At 44.5% G+C, this 6435-nt stretch overlaps 1 long non-coding RNA gene across 1 annotated transcript; it reads left to right on the top strand.

Annotated features, from left to right (window-relative positions):
• The first annotated feature begins 1376 nt into the window (after nucleotides 1-1376).
• On the top strand, nucleotides 1377-1983 carry 1810049I09Rik (RIKEN cDNA 1810049I09 gene). The gene is made up of 2 exons (NR_166507.1): nucleotides 1377-1541; nucleotides 1702-1983. It is a non-coding gene; the product is annotated as an RIKEN cDNA 1810049I09 gene (long non-coding RNA).
• Nucleotides 1984-6435: the final 4452 nt, after the last annotated feature.

Here is a 6435-nt window from a genome sequence, read left to right as displayed (position 1 = left end):
TGGGTCATTTGGTGATTTGATTTTTATTTTTTGAGGAAACTCCATACAGATTTCTACAGTGGCCACAGCAGTGTACGCCCACCAGCAGTGCCTACGTGTCCCTCTTTTTTCACATCCCTGCCAGCATTTCTGCCCGTTCATTTTGTTGACGATGTCTACTCTGATGGGGTGAGAAGGTCTATTAATGTGATTTCAGTTTGCATTTCCCTCCTGGTTCAGGATATTGACTGGCTTTGGAATGTTTATTGGATGTTTGTATTTCTGCTTTTAAGAATGGTGTCATTCATTTGTCCATTTATGGAGTGGATGATTTGTTTGCTAATTTTTGTGGTGATAGTATTTAATTCAGAGGAGTCTCCGCAGATGCTGGGTATCAGTCCCCTTCTGATGTACAGCTGTAGATCTCTGGTTTTATAGGCTCCCACTTTACCCTGACAACTCTTGGCATCGTGGTGCAGAAGCTTTGAAATGTCATATGATCTTGTTTGTCAGATCTCAAGATTATTTCCTGAGCTTCTGGAGTTCTTCCCAGCAACACCTCTCCTATACTAAGCTGACTCTCAAGGGTCCCCCAAGTTTCCCCTTGGTAGTTTCTGAGTTTGGGATCGTCCGTTAAGGTCTTTATCCATTTTGATTCAACATTTGTACAGATGAAGAAATAAGGGGTTTATTTCTGTGTGGAAATCTAGGATGAATGAAAGGGGAGGAGGGTTGTGAAGAGTGAGAGAGAACATAAATTTGATTGGACAGTAAATAAAATGCATACATAAAATTAAATGAAAAACAATAACATCACCAAAGCTCCCATCCCCTCTCTCTGTCTCTCTAAGAGTCAAAGTATTTGTAAGAGTGTAGTGTAAAGAAAAAAGGGAAACATAAGGGGCAAAGAAAATGGATTTTGGAGCGTTTGTTTCTGGGTCTTCTAAAGTGCCATCCTCCAGGCAGACAGACAGAGATACGGTCAGTTGCCCTTGTGAACTGTCTTTCCTATGCCCCGGCTGGCTGCTGAGCCTTTCTGGACAGTGCCCACCAGCACTGTCTTCACTTCAGGAGATTCTATTTTTTGCCCACCAGAGGCCTCTGCTGGACACACTTGGCTCTTCAGTCTGTTGGGCCAAGCAGGTTCTTCCATTCTCCAGAGAAGCCATTACCCTCCGGGCTGGCTAAGGTTCTAACGGGAGTGTTCTATTCTCAGCACACTTCGAAGGACTAGAGAAAGACAGTGCTGGACAGGCAGATCTGTTTGTGTCCTTCTAAACTCCAGGAGTATTTAAACAGCCTGCTAGAGAGACCGGCCTTTGTGTCACCTGACCAGCTTCAGAGTTCTAAGAGTTCTGGCTCCAGCGGTTAAACCGGTTAAACCGCCTGCTGATCTCAAGTTGGAGCTTTCTGCAGTGATGAAGTCATCTCTGAGAGCTAAGCACTCCACTGCCCAAGCTGAGACTTCCACTGCGTGGACGTATTTTTGGCTTGTCAGCATCTGGCCCATCCCACTCGGTGACTGCTTGAGGTGGCCACGTCTCACTCTGGAGCTGTCACAGGTTAGACCTGCCATTTTAAGATCTGTCATATGCAGCAGCTGGGGACAGTCAGACTGCCTCACTGCAGTCTGTGAGACAGAGAACGATGGCAAATGCTCCCAACCATTCCCCTGTAAGTTTGTAGTCCTACCCACTGTCTGCTGCTCCCTTTGACTTGTAGGCTAGGCCAAGCTAAGTCACATGGTACGGAACTTCCTCATACCCCTTTGCAAATCGGAGTCAGAAACCCCTCGGTGTGTGGGATTTGAGGCTCTTTCCTTCGGACTCCCTGCCACATGGCGGCTGTCTCACAGATCCTCCGGGCTTTGAAGACTCTCTCCCTTCAGGAAAGCATCGAGCTGTCTGGTGTGAAGCTCTTTAGAACTCTCCAGCCTCAAGTCTCCAGCATGCCCTGCCCCATCTCCAAAATCTCTCTTCCAATAAAGCCTGATCTGAAAGGAAATCCAGGGTCAGCTCCTTTCCTAAACCTTGTGACTGATGGTTGCTTGTTCCCAGGCCTCTCCTGTGTCGTCCCCCCCCCCGCCCCTCCCCCCGTCCCCCTTCCCAGGAGAGTTCAGTTTTAAACAGTATTGTGTCTAGATAATTCCTAGTCACAGCGCTCACGTAGGGCCTCACTATGCAGTCCTGGCTGGCCTGGAACTCCATGCAAACCAAATGGGCCTCGAACTCACAGAGATCCATTTGCCACCCAGTACTAGAACCAAACGTGTGTGCCACCACACCCAGCCATGCCCAGTCCCGTTTACATTTCCTTGGTGGCCAGGGTGACTAGTCTTCCACTTATCTGTCCCTTTCCGTTCCTTTTTGTGAACAGTTTTTGTCTACATGTCTTTCACCCAGTTTTCTACTGGGTTGGTTTTTTTTTTTAATTGACTTATTTGCATATTATGAGTAGTTTGCATTTTTAATTCCTGTTAAACAGAGAGTGACAACTATTGCCACTACCTCTGCTGCATATTGAAATGTTTGCTGAGAAATCTTACCACGTGGAAAAATTAGGATTTTATGTTACCAAATTCAACCTTCAAGAGAAAAATAGGAATTTCAAGTCTTGTTCTGGGGCAGCTTTTGTGTTATCTTGCTCAGTAATTGGCAGCGCTTTCTCTCTGGCTCTGGGAGAGCCTTCCTTAGTCAGAGTCAGGTCCTGAGCACAGTGACTCTAGCTTACCTTCCACTTTCTCTTCTCTGCGGTCACCTGCTCCAAAGCGTTCCCCCTCCTTTATCTATCTATCTATCTATCTATCTATCTATCTATCTATCTATCTATCTATCTATCTATCTATCTATCTATCTGATAGCTACTGTGAGTTTATTTTCTGCTTTGTGCAAGACAGAGTTATGGGGTCAGGAAAGCTGAGTGCTGTGAACCAAGACGGGGCTCTTTCCCGCTCCTGCTGGTGTCTGTTCAGCTTGCCTAGTTTATAGGGAGGGATGAGACGGTGGGCTCTGGCCTAGCACCGCTTAAGCTTGGGCAGGCTGCTGATTCTGACAGATCAGGAGGAGGGCTCTGCTGTTGGGCTGCCCAGGATGGATGTGATCCGGCTTCTGGAGGCCTGTGGGAGTGTGTGTTCAGGAGACTCCAACACTGTAGCTATGAATGGAAGAGTAGGTTTCCCGAAAACAAACAAACAAACAAACAAACAAAACAAAACAAAACAAAACAAAAAAACAAAACTGGTCCACCAGTGGGGCACAGTGTCTCCTGGGTACCCAGCACATCTCCCCGGAACTTCACACTTCTGCAGCCAGAAGTCGCCAATAGTAATCCTGGGTAGCCATGAAGGAGCTGCTGGAAGGGATGGCTACCATGCTTCAGGGCCGAGTGTGTGTGTGTGTGTGTGTGTGTGTGTGTGTGTGTGTGTGTGTGTTAACTCAACTCAGACCGAAGCTACTGATTGCCAGTATCACATGACCAAGCAGCCTTACGTTTGGGTTCATTAAGTGGCCCCCAGGAGCACTCTAAGAAGCAGTACATATATTCCATTGAGAAAAATGGCCTTTAAAGAAAATGAACATCAATGATGAGAGTAATGAAAACAGGAGTGTCTGTGTCTAGTTTTTAAAAAATATGTGGCCAGGCAGTGGTGGTGCACGTCTTTAATCCCAGCACTTGGGAGGTAGAGGTAGGCAGATTTCTGAGTTTGAGGCCAGCTTGGTCTACAGAGTAAGTTCCAGGACAGCCAGAGCTAGACAGAGAGACCCTGTCTCCAAACCAAAAAACATATTGCTTTTGAGCATTCCATACATTTTATTATGAATATGATCATACTTCCTTTTCCCTCTCCAGCTCTCCTCATGCCCACCCAAACTGCCCCTTTCCAAGGTCATATTTGTTTGATAACCCACTCGGTTCAGCTGGTGTTGCCCATCCATGCATGGATGAGGGTCTATTCTTTGGGGCATGGGAAACCCACACGTGGCTACATCCTCAAAAAGATGGTCCCTTCTCCAGCACCTATTAACTACCAATAGCTCCCAAGCAATGCCTGTAACCTGGCTCTAACCCATCTATCCTAGGATTTTATCTGGCTGATCTTTGTCGGGTCTTGTGCAGGCGACCAGTGCTTCAGAGTTGATGAGTACAAAACCCACGTCAAGTACAGAATACAGCCTGCCTATGTGCCTTATATAGTGTGTCTTAGATAGCGTGTCTTACCCTGCTTCCCTTCCTCCAGCTCTTAGGTTCTCTTGCCCTCCTTCTTGACGATGTTCTCCGAGACACGACGCTGCAGGCATTGCTATAGATGATCTTTTAGAGCCAGGCACATGACCAGCTTCTCCTCACTTTCTCCTAACACGCATCCTTCCCTGACTTGATGCCTACTTCCAAGTGAAGCCTCTGGGCAGGGATGAGAGCTGCCTAGGGCCGTGGGCACAAAACTCTTCTTTTTCCTCAGCCTCATCAATTCTGGGATTACAGGTCTGCACCACCTCAAATGACATTTTAAAAATTACTCCTTTTATTTATTGAGATTAGGATATTAAATTTTTTATTAGTTCACTGAAAGTTTTCATAATGTGTTTTGATTATATCCCCCTCCCAAATCTTCCTAGATCTGCTCACCCTTCCTCCCAACCCAGCTCTGTGTACTTTTATTTAAACCCTTCAAGATAAATGTGTGATTCCTACTGTGCTTTCTTATTTATTAAATTTATTATTATTATTATAATTCTCCTAATTCACTTTATATCCCACTCACTGCCTATCTCTTGGTCACCCTTTCCCACAACCCTTCTCCCCATCCTCCCTCCCCTTCTCTTCTGAGCAGGTGGGGTCCCCCTGGGTAGGCCCCCCACTCTGGCACTTAAAGTCTCTGTGAGGCTAGGTGCATCCTCTCCCACTGAGGCCAGACAAGGCACCTAGAGAAACATACCCCACATAGTACAGGCAACAGCTTTTGGGACAGCCCCTGTTCTAGTTGTTTGGGACTCACATGAAGACCAAGCTGCACATCTGCTACGTGTGTGCAGGGGACCTTATGCTTTAAGATTATAATATTATATCACTTCCTCCTTCCCTTTCTTCTCTCCAAATCCTCTCTTATACCCCTCCCTTGTCTTTTTCAAATTCATTGTTTCTTTTATCACTAGTTGTTGACAAATATATATTTGTATTCTTTTTTTATATATATATGTTTGTATTCTTAAAGACATACAATCTGCCCAGTGTATGCCACGTTACTTACATGTGTGTGTCACGTTACTTCCATGTATATGTTTTCAGGGCAGGCCGTTTAGTATTGGATAATTGATTGATGTGCTCTTTGCTAAAGAAGATGTCCCCCCCGCCCCACCCCCTGCATTCCTTCAGTGCATTTAGTTCTAATGTAGAGTTGAGGCCTTGTCATCTTTCCTCTCACTACATCAGCATGTCTGCTGGCAACATCCTTGCTCTGGTCCTATTTAGGTAGCCATTTTGGTGAGACTTTACAGGTATAGTTTCTGACACTTCAAAAGAAAAAAAATTAGCTTAAAACATGAATTATTAAATTAATACATTAAGTGAAAAATTTGTATCAGTAGCCATAAGTAGATATTAATATAGATAAATAAGATGAAATACATAATTTGAAGTTCTCTGATCTGTTTACTGTTGTCAGAGAATCATTCTAACCCCACCGGTTGATGGATCCCAGGCTATGACAACTTCTTTCATTGGTACAATTTCTTTATTGTTACCTCTAAGAGGTTTTCTTTAAGTTTTCCAACACCCTAGAGATCATCTGAAGCTTAATTTGAAGCACTCGATGCCATGCCTTTGCCTGTAATGTGGCCATTTCACCTTCAGCACAGATTACAGATGACATGAGAGAGCTCTTGCAGATCAAATCTACGATACCTCCTCTACAAGGAAATTCAGAAATTGCAGCAAGCTAATGAACCACTTCCCAAAAATCATGTAAAAGAACCAGCATTTGAGCCTAAGGTATGACAGAGCATGGCATGAGCACTGTATATGCCTATTCTGTCTGAGGACTTGCATCATTTGAACTGTTATGTTTCTGGACTGATACAGATGTGGCACAAATAAGGCAGGTCAAGTTTTAACCAGTGAACAGAGATGCATGTCAGTCACAGGTGCTCTGATGGTTTTATTTGAGAACTAATGGGATTATAGGAAAAGCAATAGAAGGTGGTCATCTCTTTTAAAGAAAATCTCCTTTGAAATATATTGATTTTTTTTCGTTGTTGTTTTAAGTGTTTTCGTTCTTTTATTGGAGATAGGTTATTTTCTCATCCAGTATATCCTGACTACAGTTTCCCCTCCTCCACACCTTCCAGTTCCTCCCTACCTCACCTCTCATGGGGACTCACTCACTCCTTTTCTGTCTCTCATTAGAGAAGAGCAGGCTTCTATGAGATAACAACCAATCATGACAAAATAAAAAATGAC

This window comes from Mus musculus, chromosome 7 (assembly GCF_000001635.26).
Source record: "Mus musculus strain C57BL/6J chromosome 7, GRCm38.p6 C57BL/6J".
Taxonomy (NCBI): domain Eukaryota; kingdom Metazoa; phylum Chordata; class Mammalia; order Rodentia; family Muridae; genus Mus; species Mus musculus.
Note: the sequence above shows the minus strand (reverse complement) of the source record. Positions and strands in the feature narration are given on the sequence as shown.